Source organism: Choristoneura fumiferana, chromosome Z, assembly GCF_025370935.1.
Source record: "Choristoneura fumiferana chromosome Z, NRCan_CFum_1, whole genome shotgun sequence".
Taxonomy (NCBI): Eukaryota; Metazoa; Arthropoda; class Insecta; order Lepidoptera; family Tortricidae; genus Choristoneura; species Choristoneura fumiferana.
In genome coordinates, this window is record NC_133472.1 from 13,618,319 (window position 1) to 13,629,612 (window position 11,294).

The window sequence follows — 11,294 nt, forward strand, 5'->3', positions numbered from 1 at the left end:
AATTTAACCGTCCTTCAAAACTACCTTGATTTTTTATTTTATTTACTGTCAAGGCATGTTTTATAACTACCATTGCTGAAATTAGATCCAAGCCGTAGCAAGGGAGATGAAACTAAATTTACCTGCTCATTAATAATAGACCCCATACTGTTGTATCTAATTATCTCCATGCATTCTAAAACATCGAGACGAAACCCCTTGCCACAATAATGTAATTATTTTAGTTCATTGATATGGATCTCCGCAAAGTAACGCCTGATTCAATAAATTATAAACCTTAATAACTTTTCAAAAGAGCTGTCGAACTATGTGCCACACGTTGATGCGAGTTAAGTTTGTAATTTAACTACAAAACTAAATAGCGACATTAACAAGACATCTGTCATCATGTCAGCCGAAAGACGTCCACTGCTGGACATAGGCCTCCCCCAAGGCTCTCCACTCAGACCGGTCTTGTGCTTTCCGCATCCACCGCGATCCCGCGATCTTAAACAGGTCGTCGCTCCATCTTGTTGGAGGCCTACCGACAGCTCGTCCTCCGTACAAGACATCTGTATCTACTTCAAATTTCATTGATAAACATCTCGTAGTTTTCGAGTAAAATCCCTGTGACATACGGACGGACAGACAGATAGACAGACAGACAGACAGACGGACTTGACGAAACAATGAGGGTTCCGTTTTTGCCATTTTGGCTCCGGAACCCTAAAAACCCAAATAATAATCCCAGTGGTTGAAATTTTAAAATTTTATTTCGATTCACTGGGATCGTTACTTACCACCACCTAGTGACATGCCTGCTAACGCTTCGTCTTCCAGTTCATGATTGTATAACATTAGAAGTATTTCAATTATAACCTACCAACAAAAAGTTTAAAAACTCCCAACTTTGTCAATTCAAAGTTCAATATCTCAAAAACGGCTGAATCGATTTTAATGAAGCATGTTTAAGAACCTCCGCTAGGAAACTTGCTTTCAAATTACAAAAAACGGCAAATCGGTCTACCCGTTTAAGAGCTACGGTGCCACAGACAGACATACCCATATAGCGGGCAAACTTATAATATAACACCCCTCTTTTTGCGTCTAGGGTTTAAAACAACAGAGGTGCCGAGTTTCACGACGGGATCATGCGCTAGCTAGTTTGCACTCGATTCAAGAACTGGTCAAGTGAGCTGACATTCTTACGGTTGGCCTGATTTTTTTTTGAAAAATCGATGTGTTAAGTATTTAACACTTCAATCTAGTTCAATTCATTCTTCAATTTGGTTAATTTATCAGGTCGAGACAGAAATAGTAGATTGATAACCAAGGGTGGAAAGTGACCCAGTACACCTGAGGTATTTCTGGCGCTCGAACGAAGTGAGAGCGCCAATAGTTCTATGGGAAATGGGTAATTTCATCCGAGTTAGACACTCTACTTTTCATTTCGACTGTGAGGAAAGTAAAATAGTACAAAAAAATGAGAATATCATTAAATCTTTTTCATCTCTCCTGTTCGGAAAGTTTAATTTTTATGGGTAGATAGTCGGGTGGAAAATTGCGTTTTCATCTCTAGGGTGGAAAGTATTTTTTTTTTTAATTTTTCAATTAGCCACGGAGTCGAAGATAGTTGAGTTACGTCAATGACACCTTTTTTTTCACGTTTCGGCATTTCCATCTAGATGCACGTCGTCGTGACTAAGAAGCTTATATATAAAACAAGAAATTCGATCTTTATTACGTCACGAACATATTCCATCTCTTTCTTTAGTTAGGTTAAGAAAGAGATGGATGTCATTCGTGAAATGTGAAAGAAAGAGATGTAATATATAAATAAGTAATAAAGGTCAACCTTCTTCGTTTGGTTCAACCTCCAGTTTTGTAGGTATATAAACTCCTTGGTCGGACCAACTCGATTTTTTTAATACTCGGGCCGAGGCAAGTGGCCAGGTCGAAAAGGTACCGTTGAAGGTTGGGTATAAGTAAATTCAATTTACTGAATACTGAAATTCAATTTTTCATGTTTCAAATGATTATGTGTGAACTTTTTTATCTTTTTTATCTAGCCTTGAAGCGCCTTTCCCCTTTGTCAAAGGCATGAACTCGCCGGGTACACTCGTTTAATAAAACTGTTTCGCACGCCTCTCGTAACATTTCGGAACCGTACTTGTCAATGAACAGAGCTTTGACAAAAACGGCTGGATGCAGTGTATTTGGGCTTAATAAAAGGTCTGACCCGTCGACTCTAAAAGAATAAAACGTAACTTTTCATCGTAAAGTATTTCCTACGTAATGATTGATGTATTAACAGTAAAAATATGATAAGTAGATATTAATTATTATTGATGGCCAGTGTGGCCAACTTGTTATAAACGTGGCCAATTTGGCAAGTTTAAGATTTTTATGTACCTGGTATAGATTAATTAGCGGTAAAGGAAAACATCGTGAGGAAACCTGCACAAACCTGAGAAGCGATTCAATGGTTCGTGCGAAGTTCCCAATCCGCACTGGGCCCGCGTGGGAACTATGGCCCAAGCCCTCTTGTTCTGAGAGGAGGCCTGTGCCCAGCAGTGCGACGTATATAGACTGGGATTATAGATTAATTGAACATTTGATTGCTATTATGAATTATACATTTATCACATTATTTGATTGTCATCACCAATGTAGACTTTAAGGCCAGATGCCGACTGCAATATTTTTCGCCTCGTTCGAGTGCTGTTGGGTTATGGAATTTATTGAACGGACGATTTTAGTTATATGTTGGAGTATAGCCATAGAGTATAGTGCTATATATGACGCAAGTAAGACTTTTAAAGTGTGTCTCGGTATAGAGCAGTGACACTGGAGCGTGATTGAGACAGATGCATATCAAGAAATTATCTTACGTGTAGTAGTACCGCTCGCTACAGTGTCTCACTGCTCTATACCGAGATTCTGCCGAAGCAATACTTGTGGCTATTATGGTGTTGGGTTATTATTTCGAGAGGTTCAATAGTGTTCAGACTCAAATTTTCAGTTATAAAATTAGAAATATATCGTTTATTGTTTTTTAAGTTGCTTAGGATATTATCACTGAAACTTGCGGTAAATACATTTTATTCTATTTTATCTTTTTTTCCACAATAACTTAAATTTTCTGCACAAAAGTCAGTTACGTGGTCAGGTTCGGATTATCCCTGATTACTTTGTAGCATTGTAAAAAATACAGGGTATAGAAAAACTTGCTGTTTAAAACATGGATTGAATGTTCATAATATGATATACCATGCATGCAAACATAAAAAAATTAGGACATTGATAAGACTATTTTTTTCTACATTTTCCGTTGTTCCAAAATACACCATCATTTTCGTGGCCACACTTATTAAGTATATTTTAAACAAAAAAAAGAGGTCAAACCTCCTGTAAATCCTTTTTTAACTATAAGCAACTTTGAAAATAAGACTGCGTCAATATAACGTATAATGTTTATCGCCAGTCATAATTATTTATCTATAATTAATGTAATAAAGGTTCAGTTAGATTTGCGTCAAAGATCGAGCGTCATTTTCGTTACGGTTGCGACTTGGTAAGTATTGGGTAAATAAATATAATGTTTTACTGGTGCTGTGTCATTTGCAGTTAAGTTATTCAATATTGATTTCATTTGCTTCAAATCTATAGGATATTTACTGCAGAGCTGCAAAAGTAAGAGCTTTTCAATTTCGTGGTCATCATTTTCGTGGTCCTATGGGCCACGAAACTGATTAAAGACCACGAAAAAGATGATTTTCCCTACAAGTAGAAAAAATACAGAACACTTTTTATAGAATTTTCTGCTTTTTACAGTGTAATCGTTTATGCCGTTATTGATTTAATTGATTTAAACGAAGAATGGTTGACCGTCAACAACATTTGCTCCAGGTGTGGTTATAGGAATTATGACCAGTGCGTCGCCAATTTTGTTAACTGGCGAGAGGTTCAAGAATTATTTTGCCCTGAATGTACGTGTGAAATGTATATATCTAAATATTAAAAGAAAACTTCGTCATTTAGAGGAGCATTTTGTTGTAACATAATTTCGTTCTGGTTTACCGTAGACCTGCACGGGGGGGAAGGTATTGAAAACTGTTTTGGTTTGTGAGTTGAAGTTATTAATCTTACTTTAATTAAGTAATTTCTAGATAGTATTTAAAAGGTTACAAAAATGACAATTTGAAGTCGTCATTTTCGTGGTCAAGTTTTAATTTTTTTTTATATAGATATCGATTGTCTATTTCTGTTGATACCTGATTAATTAAATAATGCTTATTCGTTTTCTCATTATGATCGGATTTTCATTCAAATAGTACAATTATAAGATTTTAAAATAAACAAAATGTTCTTTTTCGTGGTCTCGGTGCTCATTTTTGTTACCGTTAAAATTGTTTTTTTTTTTTTAACCAAAATAAACTTTATCGATCTCTTATAATATTAAGCATCTTATCAGAACATATCATTATGTTCAAAATAAAACAGACCACATCAAAATGTGTGTTTTTATTTCTGTAACATTTATCTTACACCTCAAATAATTACCCTGTTATAGGTGTACCAGAATCTCATGGCAAATGGGGAAATAAAAAAAATGCAGAGGGCAATACTGGGGAAATTGGACCAAACGGTATTGATACTGTGTAATTTTAACCGACTTAAAAAAAATGAGGAAGTTTAAGATTCGATGAATTTGTATTTTTTATGCTTTTAGGATTATTAACAAAAAATATATGACCGGTGGATGCAAGTGGCAAGTTGTCGTTCATTGTGGCGTTCTAAGGGGGAGGCCTTTGTCCAGCAGTGGACGTCTTCGGGCTGATGATGATGATGATGATGATATGACACTAGAGGTCTATTATATTAAACTTCCAGTATAGGATAATAATTTAATATATCTGAAGATAATATCATACATACTATGACTCAAACTAAGCTATTTTCGTGTACAACAGTACTATATATTTATTTATAGTTTGACTGTTATGTATATTTAAGTAGCTGCAATTATAAAAAAAATGAAATTTTGTACGCCATGTGGCAATACATACAGGGTTCTTTATTTTTTATTTTATCATCTCTACATCTGTACCTACCTATTTGACAAATAAACTATTATTATTCTTATTGTTATGAAATGGTTGTATATTGCTGGGGTAACGTAATAATTATTGCTCTTAAATAAAATCATAAACACATCATTCGTTCTCACAAATTTATATATAATGAGTTTAAAACAATAACTTGAAATCTCATCCGGAACTAGAAAATTATTCCAAAAAACATTAGAGGTGCCCTCAGTTATAATTCGGCGTATGGTAGTGCTGGGAACCCTTGTAATTTATCTAAGATAAAATATACCTAAATCTAAAAGTATCAAAACAGTTCGTTTCACAGCTGCCAGTTGACAATTGCCGTATTAAAATCACCATTATTTTACTTTTAAAAATGCCATCAGATTCTGGTACACCTATACTTGCGTTATGTAGCATCATGATGAATGGCTCTATATGGGTCTACGGTAGGGATGGGGAAACTTATTGCTTCGCGTGCCAATATATACTAACGAAATACATGGCGGGCCAAGTTGTTGCATGTTTGGCTTGTTGTAGCATTTATTTAAATAAAAATAAATAAATAAATATCACGGGACAATTCACACCAATTGACCTAGTCCCAAAGTAATCTTAGCAAAGCTTGTGTTATGGGTACTAAGCAACGGATAAATATAATTAAATAGATATAGATACATACTTAAATACATATTGAACACCCAAGACCCGAGAACAAACATTCGTATTTTTCATACAAATATCTGCCCCGACACGGGAATCGAACCTGGGACCTCAAGCTTCGTAGCCAGGTTCTCCAACCACTAGGCCATCTGGTCGTCAAAAGATATTGATATGTATTTTCTGAAACACTAATTTATTGTGCAATATTACAAACGAACTATTGGAATAAGCAGGAAATTGCAAATTGTAAGTAAATAAAATCGGACGCGCCCAGTCGATAACTTCATTTTCCATTTTCGCTCATCCCGAACGCGCTGCGCTCGCGAAAGATTGCGTGATTGTTGTATGCAAACTCGCCATTGCCAATGAGAATGTAATTTATAAAAATACGAAATCTCTTGATTTTTGATCGATGGCGGCAGGCCGGATTTCAAGCATTCGCGGGCCGGAGATGGCCCGGGGGCCGCAGTTTCCCCATCCCTGGTCTATGGCTACCCACTCCGACATATGTTTTGTGTGATTACAGTACCTACCTATTTAAGCTATTACATATTTGTTATCTCTGTCCCTATAATCAAATAAGTGTTTACGTTTGATGTGAAAGTGGCATTAATCGCTATTTTAATTGATATTTCTCAGTTATGTTTTTTAATTCGTTATTTGATAAATTGAATTTTACGTATTATTTTTTAATACGATTTAAATAAAATTATTTTATTTTATTACCATCTCAATTATCTCATCGACCACTAGTAATATTGGCCATTTTTACTAACTTGATTAATGGCCACACCGGTTGTCACCAATAGAATTCTAGAGACCCCGGACACACATATTTCCACTATCGATAAACTATTGAGTGAATGAATCAGTGGATGATTTGTTATATCATGGTTTCGCATTTTAAAGGTTATTATAATAAAACGGAGTTGTGTTGGTATTTACTGGTTATAGGTTTCCAAAATACCTCTATCAGAAAATATACGGATGAGGAAATCCTGTAACTTTCTGGAGTCAATTGCTGTTGTTGCCTTTATAATTCCCATGCATTCCGCCTGAGAGACGGTATTATGAGCTTCCAGCTCTCGCCACCTTATGGACGGTGTTTTTTTTTTGAAGTAAAAGTTTATTAATCCCCTTATAAATGTTATTTTATTACTTTTATCTATGATTTTATATAGATCATAACGAGATAACTAGACAATGTGATTAATTCGGAACCTGTTGTATTACTTTGGATACCTATGCTATACGAATAATGAACACAACTATCCAAAGATATCATGTACCTATGTAAAAATGTTGCTATCTATAAAGCTTTTGATGAAGCCTAGAACCAGTTTTCATTAGAAATACTCTAAACACTTTTAAAACCTCAATATAGAAATCTCATTTTCTATTCCGTGTGCATGCAAGTTACTGTTGTGTTTATGAATTCGGTTTGTGTGGGTGTGTACAAATATTGTGCTTTTTTCATTAGTTGTAAAATTGCATATGTGGGAGTGCATCCCCCCCCCGCGAATTTTGACAGAAAAAAATGAATAGCAACCGGTGAGCGATACCCTCTCCGTTCTTGCTAAATACTCAAAGGGTCCAAAATACGGAAATCCGGCGAAGGACTAATGCAATCGGCTTAGCTCAAAGAATGCTGTATAAGGCTGTATATTGTTAAGCTTATGGATTTTATAAATCTTGTATATTTTTAGTTTAATTTCTAGTCACAGGCTCGCGCGACGTCGAAGTTTGGAAATGCTAGCTAGCTTGTGGGAACGGAAGCAATACCATGCCCTTGTACCGCTGCGCTGCTTCAGAGCATGACATGAGTGCGTGTGAGCTAACTTTGGGGGCGGCAGACGTGAACTTGCCTTCGAAATCCAAAAGCTTAATGGTTACTTGACCTGAAATGTATAATTTCAGAACTAAATTATTGTTATTATATTTTAAAATTTATGACGGTGGAAAGCATTTTACACTTTCACTGAACGTAGATATAGTTTAGATATAGTTAGAGTTTAGTATTGTAACTAAGGGACCCCTTACATCCCTGTATTTTTATTATTATTATTTTTTGTATTTTTTTCTTTAATTGTATGTATAATATACTTTTTAAGTATTTTATTTGTAATTATATTATTATGAAAAAATGACTTTCTGCCAAGTTTCTTGCGGCGCATTCTTCTTGGCAATGATGGTCTTCCCGAAAGCGCTGGTAGTTTAAAAAATGACGTGTAAAAGTGCCCATTGCGGCCTATTTACTGAATAAATCATTTGAATTTTGAATTTTGAATATGCAAGTACGTTCAACAGGTTAGGTCATTGTTGAAACCCTCGGTGCGCGAGTCCGGGTCTTTTTACCCGCATTTTACTAAGTTAACACGGGCCATAATGCCCCATCATAATAAGGCCACGGTCAATGCCATTACCTACCCATAGTCTACGTATTACGACACAGCCCAAACAAAATAAGCAAATAATTATATTCAAAGCATTGCCTTTGGCGAACTTGGCCCAATTTGCAACGTGACGTGGATTCATAAAACTTAAAAAAAGTACACGCATGCGATGGGTTAGCTTGGGGTTTCGAAATGAAACGTTTGTTATGACTGTACCGCTTGGACAGTGTATTGAATACAGTATTTTTGACAAACCCGAATTTAGTTTATTTGGGTTATTATTTCGAGAGGTTCAACTGTGTTCAGACTCAAATTTTCAGTTATAAACTTAGAAATATATCGTTTATTGTTTTTAAGTTGCTTAAGATATTATCACTGAAACTTGTGGTAAATACATTTTATTCTATTTTATCTTTTTTTCCACAATAACTTAAATTTTCTGCACAAAAGTCAGTTACGTGGTCAAGTTCGGATTATCCCTGACTACTTTGTAGTATTGTAAAAAATACAAGGTATAGAAAAACTTGCTGTTTAAAACATGGATTGAATATTCATAATATGATATACCATTCATGCAAACATAAAAAAATTAGGACATTGATAAGACTATTTTTTTCTACATTTCCCGTTGTTCCAAAATACACCATCATTTTCGTAGCCACACTTATTAAGTAATATTTTAAACAAAAAAAGAGGTCAAACCTCCTGTAAATCCTTTTTTAACTATAAGCAACTTTGAAAATAAGACTGCGTAAATATGACGTATAATGTTTATCGCAAGCCATAATCATTTATCTATAATTAATGTAATAAAGGTTCAAGTTAGATTTGCGTCAAAGATCGAGCGTCATTTTTGTTATATTTGGAATCTATTACTACGTACAATAGCACGGAAAAGTAGTTTTGATAGGTTGTTCATTTATCAGATAATTGTTTTAATATAGTCGTTGAAAGGACGATTAAAACTTATAAATACTAGCTTTTGCCCGCGACTTCGTCCGCGTGGAATAATAACTTTGGGAAGTATTTAATTTATTTAGGATACCTATTCTGCCAATAATAGCACATAGAAACTTCCACAGTTTACTGAATAAAATAAACTGAACTGAACTGAACTGAACATCCATACATCCATGTTCTTTGGTAAAACATAAATATTTTGCGGGTAGCCACATTTTAGCAATACGACGTGTATTCTACCCTACCAACACAAAAGGACTAATTATTATTCCTCATAGTGAACTCTTGACACCTTACGTCCTTTATTGTAAGTTAGGAGGGTAGGATTATAATTAAAACGGCATTTTTACTAAGCATAGCTACACATATTTCCGATAAACATACTTATAGTAAATTTGTTTGGAATTACTTAAGAACTTTCATCCCCATATTTATAGGTCGAAATTTTAAAAGCGCCGGAATAAATGATTTTTGGGTTCCGTAGCTCAAAAGGAAAAAATGGAACCCTTATAGGATCACTTTGCTGTCCGTACGTCCGTCTGTCTGTCAAGATCCTCTATCTCGTAAACACGCGGAGTATCGGTATCGAATTGAGATTAAAACCCTAAACTCAGGTCAATAGTCCCGAAATCTGTGAAAAAATCAAACTTCTAAGTCAAGGCAATCAAAAGCTACAGTCATTAAAAAGGCATACAAATTGCCTTAACAGAAAAAGTTATAGGGCACTTCCGGCTGTCCTAAAAACTTGTTTTTTTTTTTGCATAAAGGTAGCTCTTATATAGCACAATAAATAAGAAAAATCTGGAAATCATAATTTTTCATGTCTGACTGTCTATGTCAATAAGCCATCTATTATAACCCCACATTGCGTACATTTTGCTATGAGCTTAAAGGGCACTGCTAACACTGCATCATTTCCTCTGCTAACATCCCCTCGCCGGTAAAAATTTCAAAAACGCTTGAACAAATATCTATTTATTTCTTATAATGTCCAAATGCCAAGTTTCACAAAGAACCATCGATTTATCTTCAATAATGACGATCTTCCATATAAAGTTTCATCCGTTATTTCACCCTCTCACAGGAAGAATTTTAAAAAACGCGCGAACAAATATCTATTTATCTCTTATCACGTGCCCAAATGGCTAGTTTAATAAATATTCATCGATTTATCTTCGATAATGACGACCTTCCATATAAACTTTCATCCCCTCACAGGTCGAATTTTCAAAAAAGCTCAAACAAATATCGATTTATTTCTTATTAAGGGCCTAAATGCCAAGTTTCATGGTTTTATCTTCGACAGCGACGAACTTCCACCATATTAACTTTCATCCCCTATTTCAACCCCTTAAAACCTTTTTTTCGCAATAAAAGATAGCCTATGTTCTTTCCCAAGGTCTATTCTATCTCTGCACCAAATTTCATCCAAATCGGTTCAGCCGTGAAAGCGTAACAGACAGACAGACAGAGTTACATTCGCATTTACAATATTAATATATGGATTAAGGGCCTAAATGCCAAGTTTCATGGTTTTATCTTCGACAGCGACGAACTTCCACCATATTAACTTTCATCCCCTATTTCAACCCCTTAAAACCTTTTTTTCGCAATAAAAGATAGCCTATGTTCTTTCCCAAGGTCTATTCTATCACTGTACCAAATTTCATCCAAATCGGTTCAGCGGTTTAGCCGTGAAAGCGTAACAGACAGACAGACAGACAGACAGAGTTACTTTCGCATTTATAATATTAGTTAAATATAATGCTCGTTATCATTATACCATGTAACCAAAGTCTGTGAAGCGAGCAACAAAGCACCCAAAAGACGACACGCGACATTTGCACATTTCGACAATTCCTCTAATACCCAAATAACTACGTCTTAAACGATTTAGCTGAATGTTTACAATGGGCTAATCCGTAGCCCTTCGTCTTCGGAGCAACGCGACTCAGCGGCTGCTGCAACACGCGCACTGACTTAAGACGTGAGTTATCCGGGTCATTATATTTAATATGAGTGAGTCTCACGGTAGTTTCATGTTCAATAATTATTTTATTTATGTGGTGGTAATTGCCAAAGAAAATGTTAAAATTATGTTATGCAGGAGTAAAATAATAATAAAAAATCTCTTTTAAAAATCTATTGTAAGGAAAAAGAATTCTAGTAGTCTATATTCAAGTCTGTTACCTGAGTAACTTAATTATCT